Below are 16,348 nucleotides of genomic sequence, written 5' to 3'. Positions count from 1 at the left end.
AAACACTTGAACTTTTTTCTTCCCTTGAGATTACTTCACTTTAGGGAAAGCAACTGTATTAAAACAAACCCTACTTTAGCTGAAGCTTTCTAGTCTATTGAGAAAAGGACAATGTTGTTGATAACATTTCTGAAAGGTGATGCTGTTATTTCACATCAGCCGCTCTAACAGCGTGGGAGCTGTCCTGGCTGCTGTTTTAGCCTGAGAGACGACAGCCTGTAGGACATGGGCACGTGCAGGGGACTCTCACTGCACACTAACTGCCTTCTTTTGACACATGGGTCCAACTGAGAGATCTGAGCAAACCATCGTATTGGGCAGTTCAGATAGTTCCCTCTGAAAGTATTCTTGCTCAAGTAATAGAGATTCCTTACCAATGTGTGGATAGTGCCTGTGGCCTGGACAGTATGGGGCATTTGGGGTAACACAGGTCAGCTGCACCGAAGGCTGACATCCATTGCTAGTATGTGTTGTGCTGCCAGCTCTCTTCTCCCTTCCAGGTCCTCTGTACTTTGGGGTCCTAGGAAAAGTTCCAGTGGAGCCACACTGAAGATTGTGGAGAAACCCAATAGCTGAAAAGACCATCTAAGCAGCTTCCTCAGCCTCCTGCGCTACCACAGTACGACCTCATCTTTAGGTGCACTGAGATGATCATCCTTGGGGGTCCCTTGAGAATGAGCAGGATTAATTTCTTCAAGGAGAAACAATTCCTGTTAAATACAGATGCTCCTTGACTTTCAACTGGGTTATGCCCTGACAAGTTCTTCATAAATTGAAAGTACCAGAAGTCAAAACACGCATTTAAAATGCATCTAAACTGCTGATCATCCCCCAGCTCAGTAGCACATATATCGGAGAGTGCCTGCTGTTCCTCTCATGAATACGGGGCTGACTGGGAGCTGCCTCCTGCTTCTGCCCGGTGCAGTAACAGGGCATTCAACATAAGACACTAGCCCTCGAACAGGTCCATACACAGCGTAGTTTCTACTGATGTGGCTCACTTTTGCCTCACAGTAAAATAGAGCAGTTTTAAGTGAAATCATCCACTGGACACAACTCTGAGAAATCAGTGTTCTATTATTCATAAGTACAGTGTCATGTTTTAGCATGCTTCCCAGGGCCCCTCTCCCACTCATCAGGGGGGAGCTCTGCCTCTCACATTGAGTGTGCAGCTCTTCTGGTCGATGCACTGCCCCTTTCTTCCATGTCCACTTAGATGCCGCTCCTCAGCTCCATCCACTCACATTTTTACTTATTCTTGCATCCTACCCTTTAATTATTCCACCTAACGAATTGTCAGATAGAAAGAGGATATGTTTACTTGGTTTTGGCCATCACTGTAGATGGAAACTTATGTGGTCAAATACAGTTATATTAACACAAGAATCATATATGAAGACTTTGGATTTTTTGAGAGTAGCAAAAATTAAGTTGCCCAGAATGACTAAATCTATGTCCTAGAAGAATTCCAAATGTTGTGCTCCATGCATGGACATTCAAGGCAACCAAACATGCCAGCTGAGTCTCTAGCTTCTCACTGAGAGGGAACTGATGATTAAATGACCTACCATTTCTAAGGTTGTGTCTGCACTGAAGACAAGGCCCTGTTGTGTCCCCTGTAAGATCTCCTAAGAAGTGGAGGGAACATGTGTTTCTCCCCCTGAATCCCCATTCCTGGATTTCAGCCTCTGCTCCTGCAGCTCCTCGGTAATTTGTTGATATATCCACTATATTTGATAAGGATTTTCGAAAAAATATTTGGTGAATGACCATTATATGCTAGATCTGGTTGTACAGAGTGAAAACACGTTGATGTACAGAAATCACATGAATAACCTAAATCTCACACTCTGGTGGGAGGTATTATGAGATCTCTAATTTTTTTTTAAACCATTCAGTGAGTGTTTACCTGTCAGAGTGTGTGACTATGCACTTCCGCATTAGGTTAGTTTTATCTGAATCCCAGTTTTCCCCAGCCCACAGCTGTTGGTCATGTGGCATTTACTCTGGCAAATCCGGAAGGGACATTTACCTGTACTTACAACTACACATGTCTTTCATCAAGGCCAGAGGCTTTACTGGTTAGTATACTAAATATTAGATGGTATCAGTGGATGTACTGGTTTGCTAATTAGCCAAATTGATGTTAGACATTAGCTATAATACATAAAGTGATTCAATTGTATGAATTAGCAGAATTATTTTGAAGAACATTTTATAGACAATAACAAACTATAAATATCTGCTGAGCTCATTTGATATTAAAGTCCAGATCCCTAAATTCTCTTACAGCTGGCCTTTGCTTCAGTGTGGGCTAATATTTCTAAGTTTTCATTACAATCTTCTGTGATCATTATAACTCTATGAAGGCTTTCAGAGCAGTGATTATGTCTTTTCTTCCTACGCCACACAGTCCCTTAATGTAGTAGTAAAAGTCTGTGCTATATGCAAAGCCAGTGTTTATTATGTGGATAGTAAATAAACAAATCCGTCTCTCTGAACATAGCTGATCATTTTGAGGTGCATTTCTAATTATCATCTAAATTACCAGATTGAAACTCTATTGGCAACAGCATGCTCTTGAATGGTAATGTTGTTTGGTTGGAGGAATTTATTTAATGCTTTTAAAAATTTAATGTTTAAACCTTAAAGAATCCCAAGTAAGAGGGTTTTACTATTTTTAAATGCAGGATGCAAGAAAAAGCAAAAGACTTCTGGTTAAGTCAGTGTTATGAAGTTGCACTGCAGGTAACAGGAAAAAAGTGTGTGTGTGTGTGTGTGTGTGTGTGAAGGAGAGAGAGAGAGGATATTCTCATCCTGCTACACCAGAGACACGTTAATGAGGCCCATTGACTAAAGCTGAGCAGGAAGCATACTCCACCATCTTCTTCCCAAGCTCAGTCAAGGCACAAAGAATCTTATCCACGTTGTGAAAATACTAGACAGGAGTGTGCACTTTCTCTCAATTTGTGCGAGATTCAAGAGGAACAAGCTGATGGGAAGACCAATTACCATTTATCTTCAGACACACCTTCCTCATCCAAGAAACACATTTTGCCAACAGCTAATGCGAGCTGTGATTGATCCCCAGCAAATCCTTCAAAACGGATGTCACTGTGATTGTTTGAAGGGTACTTTTTGGCATCATTTAACCTCCTCAGAAGCAAATGAAGTTCTTAAAAATAACTTTGATGCCAGAAGTTGAATAACTTTCTACAGCTTGTTTTTGTTTTTACCAGAATATGTAGAGAGAACTTAATGAGGTGCCATATGTCAAGTCTGGAGTCAGATTAAAAACAAATAATTAAAATATATCCCTTTTCCATCAAAACAGATTGTAATATGTTGGTGGAAGGAAGCAGAATCTGACATGTCATGTTTTGACAGTTTTGTTGTTGTTTTTTTTTTCTCCCAAGGGAAATCAATCACATTGTTAGAAGTGCAGTCCTTGAAACTTATATTTTTTTCTTCCTGGGCAAGAAAAAAAATACAGAAATTTAAAGCTGTGGAAAGTTTTAAGTCATAATTAATCGAACCTGCCATGTCTATTAGCCTGCCACAGTGAAATAAAGAAGACACACATTTAGCGCCGTATGGAGACCTTGGAGGAAGCTCTGCTTGGCGAATGAATCTCAAAGAGGCAAAGGGTCATGGCAAGGCCTGATGGTGGCACTGTGGTGTGTGTGTGTGTGTGTGTGCAATTTCCCATTTCTCATTGAATGAAAATGGACTCTCAGTAACCAAATTGTGTGCCATGTGAACATGGACACAACATTTCTCAGTGGTTCTTGTTTGTTTTTTAATGAAAGGTTGACATTTCTTGTTGATATTTTTAACATTAAAATACACAACTGCAGCCAAGTCGTCAGTAGGTAAAAACTGAGAATAGAATTTCCCTAAGTAATGAGACTTTATTCTGACTTCTCAGAATGGCAGAACAGAAAGCTTTCAAATCCCCACTCTGCTCGGTCCCACCTGGGAACGTTCACAGCGTCCTCCCCCCAGTGGAGGTTGAACACATGATCTCACCACAGAGCGTGTCACAGACTCCACCTGGTGCTGACAGAGCGGGAGGGCTTCTCAGCCAGGGAAGTGAAAGCTACAGGGTGTCTTATTAAGCAGGCTTCACACAGGGAGCTGAAATGAGCACGGAAGCTCCACTAGGTTGCACAATTAATAAGCATGGTCAAAAATAAAACTGCTTGCTGAGAAAGAAGGTTGGGGAAGCTAGGAATACACACAGGTCAGTGTGGGTGGATCACCCAGAAGCTGAATTCTCACCCTAGGCACTTGGAAGCCCCATCCTTTGATAGCACACACTCTTTGCCTGAATGAAGGCAGGAAGGTCACGGAGACAGCTTTCTGAGCCATTAGTGCTAATTATATTCGTGACAAAGTCACACCATTGGGCCTTTTGCCAGACCTCTGGTTGGCAAGATTGTGTGACACTATAGGAGTTTTCCTGCTCTTTAAAAATAGAAGATCCATCCTGTCTTTTATTCTTTAGAAGTGAGCATCTTGGCATCATCCCAGAGATTCCTTTGTAGTTATTTCCAGGAATTATCCCCTAGCTAAACCATGTGACAACTCTTATCTTAACAGTGTACCAATTGCTGTTCTCACTAGAATTTGTTGTTGGACTGATGAGCTCATACACTGTCCTCCTGGTAGCCAATGTCATGAACCACATACTGAGGAGTGAGTTGGTTAAGTATTTTGGCCTGGGTTTGTTGTGAGATGGACTTGTTGCATTGCGGTATTTGTGTTCAGGAGCCTTGGGTAATGGTGCTATAGCACAATGCCTTGTAGTTCAGCTCCCTTCACACATCAAGTAGGCACTGCATCACCTCACATCATCACAAATAGAACTGTGAGTACAGTGCAGGACTGTGACTGCATACTGCATAAATAAGACTCACTTTTCTTTCTGTGCCGACTGTTAGCTCAGTACAGAGGAGTGGCTAAGGACCAGCCCTCTGAAAGCAGGATGCCAAGTTTCTTACATCCCTTTGGCACTGACTAATTATAGAACATTTGGAGATTACCTAACTTTTTTCTCTTAGTTTCCTCATTTGTAAAATGAGGACGAGCATATTTGCTATGGAGGCTGGGGAAAACAAGAAATTAAATACTTTCTCCAAGGAACTTCAAATAGTTATTTAACTTGTTCTAAAATCTGTGTAATTTTTAACTGTTATTACTACTGATACTACAATTAATACACAATATTTATAAAAAAAGTTTACTATGTTTAGGAATTGTTTTAGGCAGTTTAAAATATCATTTAGTTTTCTATCTTATGAAATGTGCTCTCATTATTTCCACTCCGTTAATAAAAAAGAAAAGTTAAAAAAGAGGGAAATATTAATTACTTCCACAAGCCTGAACGTTTTATTACATATTCCCGCCTTCATCATCACATGAAATTTTAAATTTAATCTTTGCTTGTTCCTTGGTTTTGTCAGAAAAACCTTCAACGTGGGGCTTGCGCTGTGGCGCAGTGGGTTAATGCCCTGGCCTGAAGCGCCGGCATCCTATATGGGCACTGGTTTGAGACCCAGCTGCCTCACTTCTGATCCAGCTCTCTGCTGTGGCCTGGGAAAGCAGTAGAAGATGGCCCAAGTCCTTGGGCCCCTGTACCCACGTGGGAGACCCGTAGGAAAGTCCTGGCTCCTGGCTTCAGATCAGCACAACTCCAGCTGTTGCGGCCATCTGGGGAGTGAACCATCAGATGGAAGATCTCTCTCTCTTTCTCTCTGCCTCTCCTCTCTCTGTGTAACTCTGACTTTCAAACAAATAAATAAATCTTTAAAAAAAAGAAAAAAGAAAAACCTTCAACCTGTCTCCAAAGATGAAGGCTGAGGTGCGCAAGAATTGTTTCAGAACTCCAAAGTTTTCCAAATTATGTGAAAGGAAAAAAAAATTCTTTATAATTGTTCCTTAGAGCATTATGAAAAATTTCCTACATCATTGAAAAGCAGTGTGTTATAAATGTGGGAAGCAAAGAACTGAGTGCTGAGAAGGATAGGAGCTACTAACCATCTAGCACCAGTTCTCAGGTGACTCAGCTCAGGTTATCTGGGCCCTCCATATCACTGCTGCTCCAAATACCCATGTGAGAGATGGAAGTAGTCTGTGCAGCATACACAGGACATCCATACACAGATTCCTTAATCACCAGGTGTAGCTCCCTGGAAGAAATGTTCACTGGAAGAAACATGTGTTCAGCATTATGGCAGACATGCCTGTGGCCTAGCTCCTAAGCTCTCTGCAGAGCAACAAGGAAGAGTTGAGGGTGGCTGCACCAACAGCCTGTCTGTGGGCTCCTCTTTGAGTCACATGTTTCTAGACTTCAAATCACCACACGTGGAGGGGAAAAGGGGGCCTATTTGCGATTTACTCAATAAATTATAGTGGCTTGTAACAATGTGTGTAGAAACATGATTGTATTATACTGGTGAGAGAAAAGCCAAATAGGAATCATACCCTTTGCGCTAATGTTTTCCAAATGAGGAACACAACACATGCATCCCTCATCCTTCATCATCCATCCTGCTCTTCGCACCTGAGAGTCCTGCCTTCTGGGGCCAAGATCACTGTCTGCACAGCCACTCTGACTCCATGGCCAACAGCAGGGAGTTGCCCGCAGATGCTCCCCTTACTCTGCCTTGTCCTACATGTCCCATTGGTGCCTGCTCTTAGGTACAAGGTAGTTGTTCTACTTCCCTCCTCTTTTTGAGAGGAAATCCATTCACATATTACATACAGTAGCCAGGAGTCTGCAGGAAGGAGTACACAGCTTCACAAAGAGGAAGGAGAAGGCACCCCTTGTCCTCCTGTGGCAGGTTTGCCCAAACACTGGCAGCATTGGTGGTTCATAGGTACTGTACCATGACTGATCTATATGCTTAGAACTAACTGTGCTTCATTAGGAAGACACACACTGTAATCAATGTCAGTTGACATGCTGGACACAGACCATCAATAACTAACCTCAGTTCTTGTGTTATAAAGAGAGTGTGCAACCAGGAAACAAGGCTGTCAAGACAGAATCCTGGGGCTGGGGCTGTGGTGCAGTGGTGCAGTGGGTTAACGTCCTGGCCTGAAGCATCAGCATCCGATATGGGTGCCAGTTTGAGTCCCGGCTGCTCCAGTTCTGATCCAGCTCTCTGCTGTGGCCTGGGAAAGCAGTAGAAGATGGCCCAAGTCCTTGGGCCCCTGTACCCACTTGGGAGACCCGTAAGAAGCTCCTGGATCCTGGCTTCGGATCAGCACAGCTCTGGCCTTTGCAGCCAACTGGAGAGTGAACCCGTGGATGGAAGAACTCTCTCGCTCTGTCTCTGCCTCTCCTCTTTCTGTGTAACACTTTCAAATAAATAAGTAAATCTTAAAAAAAAAAAAAAGAGTCCTATGCTCTCTGCCCACCCCCAAAGAGAAGTGGTAGTAGTTTGGGGCAACTCTATTGTGTGGGTCAAGGGGGATATAAGGAAACAAAAAGAGGAATTACATAAAATGGAAAATTCAGTTAGCATATGAATGCATATCCCCACTAAAGTCACAACTCATTCACATATCATACTCCAAGCACAAGTTGTGTATTTGTCACACAAATGAGCATCTAGATCCTATGGCTAAAGCAAAGAAGAAAGAATATACTTTGCTTGTATATTAATTGTCACTGTGAACTCCTTCTCAGGATGATTTTTTTCCTTGCCCCTTTTGTATCTGGCTATGACCTTCAGAATCTGCTTCTATAAGTGTGTAGCATCCCACAACAGCACCTTGGAAATTGAGCTCCCACCATGGTGTGGGCTTTCTAATTCATACTGAATTAGCCTTTAATAATAAACACTTGCTTCATCCCAGGTTTTGTACTGGATACTTTTATACATTAACTTAACTAAATCTCATAGCGACCCTCAAGATTAGCCAATATTATCCTCATTTTATATCTATTTATCTGATGGATAGCCACACATAATATACATTCAGAATCGGAAGCAAGTCTGCATTATCTCTGCTTAACATTGACATTGCATCCTTCAATCTTCAATCGTAGTCAGCTTCAGGAATTCATTTTCACTCATTCAACTTTATCTCCACAAAGATTCCACTCAGTCTTTCCTATTCCTTATTGTTGCCCAAAATACAACCAATACTGATGGTTTAGTACAACTTATGCTGCCTTGACTACCAACTTTCCTGCATAATTGTCTTTTCTTAGCCATCAGCAGTGCAGCTGTGAATCACAGTATCTGCCAATACCTATTTGGGACAGAACTAGAACTAGAACGTTAGTTTTACCTTGATTTTCCCCTGAGTTAACACACATACCATGGGTTGGCTTATGTTTTGAGGATGTCCTGGAAGGGGGCCTAAGGAGACTGATGTTTATAGCCAAGGCTGAGTCCCATAGAGACCAGCATAATTAGTTCCTAAAATATCCATACTGCAGGATGGGAGTTAGCAGGGAAGTCTAATCCCCTTTCACCTCCACAGCAACCTGGGAACATTAACAAGGAAGCAGACCCTAGGAGGAATCCCGGGACACCTGTTGCCTCCAATGGAGCAGGAAGGGGGAGGCTAATTGGGTCTGAGGGCTAATTGCTCTCAGGCTTTAGGGCTTTCAGCTGCTGTGAGTTTGGATGCCAATTAAGCTCTTATTTCCTCTCTCACTAGAGAGGTCTTCTGAGGAAATGATGGTTTTATTTCATTTCAAGGGGGCATGTCTCCTTATTGACCCTTTGTTTTACTGTGAGTCAGTAATGCACTCTTGGCTAAAAGAGAATTAGGCTCAATTCCTACGCTTTAGTGAAATAAAACAATGTCCTCTCTGAAGAGCTGTGGCTCTGCTGGTTAGACATTTAGACAAGTGAGGGGAAATAAGAATAAAACCAGCTTACCTTTGCAAAATGCCCTGTGACTGCAATGAAAACAGGGGGTGTGCCAAGACCAGATGAAGCAGAATGACTGTGATCTTTGGAGGTCTGTGGGTGCTGTGTGCTTGGTCTGCTTCATTGCTAGTTTGTCCATGGAGGGGGAAGGGTTGTGACTGTAGTGATTAGTTGGGGCCCATCCAATCTGAACACATTTTTTTTATATATTTTGGGGGAAATTAAAAATTTTCTTGAAAAAGGTGTATTCCATTGTCCCTACTGAGAACAGGATATAATAGTTCAATAAGGCCACTAAATGCTGTCCTGTGAAGGGTAGAATGCTTACTTTTAATTCTTTTATCCTAAACATAGTTTCAATATAGTTAGTTTTAAAATGCAGTTGATTTGCATAACCTCATCTTTCCTGGTCTAATCTGGATTCCTCTCATTGTGTACATGGAGTCAGATCCTGGATGTACTGTCAGAAAATTTGACACCCCAAATTTTTGCCTTAGTCATACAATACAAATTCCTCTTCCACCAGGACTGGTTCAAAGAAAAATATCTGTCACACTCAACACTTTAGATTTCCGTCTTAGAAAAGGAAGTGATGTATGGTGTTGGCATTACTGGATGCAGGCTGACTAAGCTACACCTCGCAGCATATTTGCCACTCACTGTCTGCCCATAAAACTCCTCTCATGCCTCAGCCTCCTTTCTCCATTCCTTATGCCAACAGGACAGGCCTGGTCCTTGAACACCTTGTGGAGCCACTTTACCTGCGATGAGAAATCTGTGATTTCAATCAGACTGCGTCCAATCGGAAAAGGAGATGCTCTCTTTTAACATTAAAAATGTGCTACACTAGTGTTGGAAGACAAAGAAGTCAAACAGACCTGATAAAACTACATCAGAAAAATGCCAAAAAGAGGCTTCTGTGTCCAGTCTAGGAGAGAGGAAGAGTGCTAACACCAATGAGCGTTGTCACTGGTGTTTTTGTCTGATGGTGCCCAAGCAAAAACAGCCCATTCCAGGGATTTTCTCAAGACCAAGACAGGGCAAAGAACATCTGATTTCTCCCTTTTCCCTTCCCTTTAATCTTTGAGCACCTGCAACGTTCAAATCAGTCAAGAATCATTGAGCGGGAATGAAGAAAGGTCTGGAAATCACAAGTGTTCCTTGAAGTGCAGAGGGCATAAAACTCATCCAGAAAAGACTCAGTTGTACAGGGTTAGGATTTGTAAATGCTCCCCATCAACTCTGCTGGGATGGTTTATTTTCTACCGATGCTCTCTGGGGATTTCTGCTGCCTGGTCCATGTTTCCTGACACATTTTCTTTCAGTTTTCATAATCCAACAATTCTATGTCTCCCTTTGAAAACCTGCTTATATCTATTTCTGTATTTTTCCTAGGCTACAGGAAATTTTTAGCAGAAATACTAATTTTTAGATTGGTTCTTAGAGGGGGGAAATGCTCAGTGCCTTAACAGAGAGAAAGAAGCAAATTTCTTATTAAGAACGAATAACAAATGGTTAGGCAGTATTGATCAATCTACCCACTGTGAGATTTCTATATCCATATTTCATGATATAAACTCTGAGATTAAAACATCCATCTGTCATATTTTAGAACCACATTTAATTTAAGCACAAAATGTATCCTGCAGTCACCTGGGGATGCAGGGGCCACACATGGTTCATGCCATAAGAAGGAGCTGGGACATGGCCCAGGCACCCAGGCCATGGCTCCTCTTAAGACCAACTGCTGTACTACTGGCGTCATACCCAGAAAGTTAAGCAGAAGGAAAGAAGAAGGTGGAAGACAACAGGTAAAACAGAAGCTGAGTCTGTTCCACTGAAAACATTTCCCAGAAGGATCATCCATTGGGGTACATCCTTGGGCAGGATATGTGACTAAGACAAGGAAACTAAATGTTTTGGAGTAAGTGCTTTCTAATCTTTGAGATGATAGGTTCTGTTGTTTGATAATTAAGAGAAATTGAAATTATTTGGACAAGATCAGTGTCCAACATCCCACTCTTAGTTCTAGTCAACATCTATATCTGTGCTCTTATATACATATAGAATACTTTGACATACACATCCTTGCTACCCAAAGCAAACAACCATAAATTCTCACTCACCTCAAAGTCCAGTGTCTCAGCAACTCTACTTCAGGTAAGATGAGACTCTCAGTCATCTGTTAATGACTCTATACAACTATGTACTCATGATGCAACAGGAGAGAAGAAACAAGGTTGTCTGCTGGTCTAGAACTAGAAGAAAGGGAAGCAAAGCAGTTCCTTGATGACAGCACCTAGCAAGACCACCTGGAAATGAGTGGTGGGGACCTACCCTATCACAAAGGTGAGTCACCTGGCCTTCTCCGTGGAATAAAGATCTTCTTCATTGCTCTTCACATTCCTCCCCATCTCTGCCCTCTGGGAGTTTTGCCCACATCAATCCATCCATGACGTCAGAGTTGGCTTCTGGTAGGATACCTTTTCTTGAAATTGTGCCATTCTTCTGTGATATAAACTTGGAACATTATGGAATTTCTTACTGATGAAGAAACTGGTTAATGATCATCTGGAGATTTTTGTTAGCAAGACTATGTGGTGTAACAACAGCCAATACTGTAGTCTAGACGTGTTAAGCCATTTTATTTTTTAATTTCAACAGCAATGTTCTGTGGTCTACTTTTTCCCCCTTCCTTCAATTAATGGCTATTTTACTACAAAATTTGAGGCAATGATCTCTGCAGGGATAGCAACATTTGTAACCCTATCATGGTGGCAGATATTGTCTCTCTCTGTTTTAGGTCCTGACACTAGGATGTACTTGAGAAAGACCAACTATCCAAAGTTTATCTACTGCTATAACTTGTTTTTCAGCTGAAGGATATGCAAGTTTCAATTTGGAATAGAACAAAACTGGCTCTTTTGAACCATGTAATCTAGATTTTACAATTTATTCTAAGTAATAGCTTAATAGTATTTGACATCTGGCTTGGGCTTGACAAAAAATAAGTATAAAAATATGTGCATTTAAGAATGAGCAGAAAAAAGTTAAGCCAAAAACAGGTGTGGGGTTTTTTCCCCATAATTGGATTACATAGCAGGTCACAGGATTCACATCAATTGTAAATTATCTCTCTGTTCCTCTATTTTTAATATGATTCTTACAAGGTACTGAGGTAAACATCAGACAAATAGAAAACCCATCTCAGCCAATGCACAGTGTAGGCTGCAGGTAGACAACACTTTCTCTTAGCAAAGTTTCCTCCCTGCCTCTACTTGAAGCTGAAAGCACCAGGAAACTTCACTCTTCACCGGCAGGACCTCTGGAAGGTGGCATGAAGCAATCCTCACCGCCTTGCATTCTGTATTTTACCTACACTTTATCCTCAGACTACAATCATGGTTGCTACCTGGTTGTGTTTCCTCAAAATACAACCGACTGTGGTTTCCCAAAACATTTCACCTGCAAAATAATGATCTCCAGTGTCTCAGTGGCAACAGTTACATCCTCAAATCCCCACTCTCTCTTCCCTTCTGCCAAATACAAATTTAATATCATGATTTTCAGTCTTCACTTTCGTTAAAACAGTGAAACCTCAATTGTGTCATACAAAAACAATGGAATTGGGTAGCCCAGGTTCACACAAGCATCTCAATAGTGTCGCCTGAGGATAGTTTATGCAATCTTCCTACTCTGTCACACTTGAACTGTGAGTTTTCTCCAAATGATGCAAGATCCTACAGCATCTCATGGTATCATGTCTTTATGTCAAAGAAAAGTATAAAGCAAAACAATAAAGAAAGTGAAGGGACAATGAACTCAAGATACAGACCAACTGGAACTGATTTGCAAAGATCATTCCGGCAACCACATACGGAGGCATCTGCTTACATCTGCGCCATCACAGTGAAAGAATATGACTCTTGCCACTTGTAATGGGGTTTAGTCTCAGGGAATAATGTGAAAGGAAACATTAAGATCTGAAAACTGTTTTTCTAATATTTCACTATGAAAATGCCCCATCATTCAGATAGGTTGGAAGAACGATATGGTAGAAACATATCTACATACTACCTGAGGTTTGTAATTGACAAGTGCCATATTAGCCTTATCATGTATCTCTTCATTATCCACTATTTTTTATATTTTTTTATTTATTTGACAAATAGAGTTAGTGAGGGACAGAGACAGAGAGAAAGGTCTTCCTTCGCTGGTTCACCCCCCAAATGGCCGCTATGGCCGGAGCTACACCGATCCGAAGCCAGGAGCCAGGTACTTCTTCCTGGTCTCCCACGCAGGTGCAGGCACCTAAGCACTTGGGCCATCCTCCACTGCCTTCCCGGGCCACAGCAGAGAGCTGGACTGGAAAAGGAGCAACCGGGACAGAATCTGGCGCCCATATGGGATGCAGATGCCGCAGGTGGAGGATTAACCAAGTGAGCCATGGCGCCGGCCCATGATCCACTCTTCAAGACAGCATTAATTCATCTTATTTTTTTAATCTGTTTCCAAGTATGTCATGTGTACTGTACACATTTCTCCAACTAGTTCAGAATCTGTAATACTAGGCATAATTTAATATTTATGCTTACTTGTTTTAGGTAAAATTTGTATAAAGTGAAAGGAGCAAAAGTTAAGTATGCCTTCAATAAACTGTACAGATACAAAATAGTGTGACCCAGACCTCAAAGTAGAACTTTATTGTCACCTGAGATTCTTTCCTGGTGACCACTGAGCCAGACCACGTCCGAACCCCACACTCTTCTTCCTGTTTCATATGGTCTAGTCTTTCCCCTCTCTGACATTTGTGTGAAGAGAGTCATAAAATCCAGTGTTTTGCACCTGGTTTCTTTTCTCAGCGCATGCATTTTGCCATGTAATCCACTTCGTTTTGATTACCAGCACTTTTGTGTCCACCCATTCCCCTGTTGATTGAATCTTGTGCTGTGTCCAGGCTTTACCTATTATGAATAAAGCTGCTTTGAACATTCATGTACAAGTCATTTCGTAATACACATTTCATGTCTTTGAGAAATTATCTGAATATAGAGTTAAAGGGTCATTGTATACCTGCATATTTTTGTAAGAAATTGATAGTTTTTTTCTAAAAATCATACTCTCACCAACAATATATGAGAGTTCTGGTTGTTCCATAGCTTTATGCATTTGATATTGTGAGTATTTTCATCACATACAGTGATGTTTTATTGTGCTTTCTATCTGTGTATCTGAAATGAATAATTATGTTCAATATGTTTTTATAAACTTACTGAGTACTTGTATGCCTTCCTTATAAACATACAGAAGATATATGCCCATTTTAAATAAAATCAGTTGTTTTAATATTGACTTGTTTATTATATATATAAAATATTTTAATTTAAAATATGGTATAGCTCAGAAGGTCATATGGAAGTAATCTCAAGTCACAATAACATTCTACATCTTGAGGACTGAGTCACACCATATTTGCATTTTCTTAAATTAATATATATAAAATATATATAAGTCAATCTATATATAATATAATAACTGGATAATTGGTGTTCAAAAGCAAATGCATGAATTTTATCCTCTAAATCAATAGGATTTAAATCTAGAGTGGGTTTATGAGGCTTCTTTTCTAGTACATTACAGAATTTTTTTCTGGGTTGGGTATCAACAATTTGCTTTTACAGTTTCTTTGTCAGCAGCAGCATTTGCTGGCACTTGTACTCACACAGTTGTTTAAGAAAATGCTAGGAGGAGGGATGATTTTGTTAATACATGACAATAAGTCACTTGTCCCTAGGATCTTGGAATGGTAGTGAGCATGGTAAATAGGATCTAGTGGTAGCATCATGGCCAAACTGCCACATGGTTACAAGTAGCCATATGACCAGGTACAGACTCAACAGAAGGCAAAAGAGTTTGTTTGTTTTTTTTTTTAATTTTTTACAATAAAACAAGAACAGCTAATGTTTCCTATTTATAGCTTAATACCAATGTAAAATTATAAACATATTCACAGGGCTAAGCTTGATATATGGCCATTGGCTAAGAACAAGGAATGAAGCACCAATAGCCCATGACCAATTCACATTTAAGTAAATGAATAAAAAATCTGGAGGTGGGAAAAGTGTAGGTAATAGATGAGCAAAGGCAAAGCACAATGGTATTTGTGGAAGACAGTTATTCTTGTTGTGTAAGGCTTGTTAAGACTCCCAAGTCTCATAACTTCGTCCTAAATTCAGTGAGAGAACAATGTGATTATATATGACACAAATAAATCACTATATGAGAATTTGTCTCCAAGCACAGGATTCCCCCAGGTTGACTTCAGCCATCAGGAATCACTGCATGTCTGCTGGGCTAAGGAATTAAGGCACAAAATATTGTTGTCTCGTGGCAAGAATTGTGGCACAGCAAGAAAACCCATCTCTTGGGATTGTTGCATCCCATATTTGAGTGCCTTGGATTGAGTCTCACCTCTGCTTCCAATCCAGCTTCCTACTAACACACTTGGGGGCAGCAGATGAAGGACCAATATTTTGGATCCTTGACACCTATGCAGGAGACTCGGATGAAGTTTCAGGCTTCTGGCATTGGCCTGGCCCAGTTCTAGCTGTTCCAGGCAATGGGAGAATGATCCAGCAGATAGAAGATGTTTCTTTGTCTCTCTGTCTCTCTTTCTGTCTCTCAGAAATAAAAAAAAGAAGTTAAAAAGTTAAAATCTATGTGGAACACTCTTTATATTAGAATGAAATCCTCTCCTAGAGAACAAAGGTTGTTGTCAAAATATAGAGATATTTATCAGGTCAAAGAAATACATGAGAAAGTACAAAAGAGAATCCTCTTAGAAGAAACAGTGTCACGGAGCATCAGTCCTCTCATGGCATTTCTTAGACAACTCATTGGGATTCTTATAAGTAGCAGAGTGCGTTCTGTTTGTACTTAAGATTTAAAACTCTCAATTCAGTGTTTAAAATCAGATATTGAACTCTATTTTCACCTTCGATCACCTGAAACACTCTTAAATATGTCATTTATCAGTATCCACTCCAGAAATTCATATTTGTTTTGACTGGGATTGGTCTACCATTGAGGAGTATTTAAAAGCTCCCAAAGCAATTCACCATGGAGCTAGAGTTGGAAACCGCTGATCTATTGCATCCAAATTCTAACTTTTTCTAATCACAGAAAAAAATTTTAATTGATCTTTAATAAACAGTCTACAATCTCTTTCAGAAAATAACAGAGGAACTGTATTTGAACTCCTTCAATGAGGCCATAATATTGTTACTGATTATGTAGTATAAAGACATATAAGAAAGGATATCACAGAATGTAAACTTTAATGAATCTTGATGAAAATGCCTTCCCAAAACATTGTAAAATCTAATTCAACCAAGTAGGAAAGTAATTATACACTACTATCAGATTAAATTAATTCTAGGTGCAAAAAAATATGG

This window comes from Lepus europaeus, chromosome 13, assembly GCF_033115175.1.
Source record: "Lepus europaeus isolate LE1 chromosome 13, mLepTim1.pri, whole genome shotgun sequence".
Lineage (NCBI taxonomy): Eukaryota > Metazoa > Chordata > Mammalia > Lagomorpha > Leporidae > Lepus > Lepus europaeus.
The sequence above is the reverse complement of the archived record's forward strand: the minus strand, read 5'-3'. Positions refer to the sequence as shown.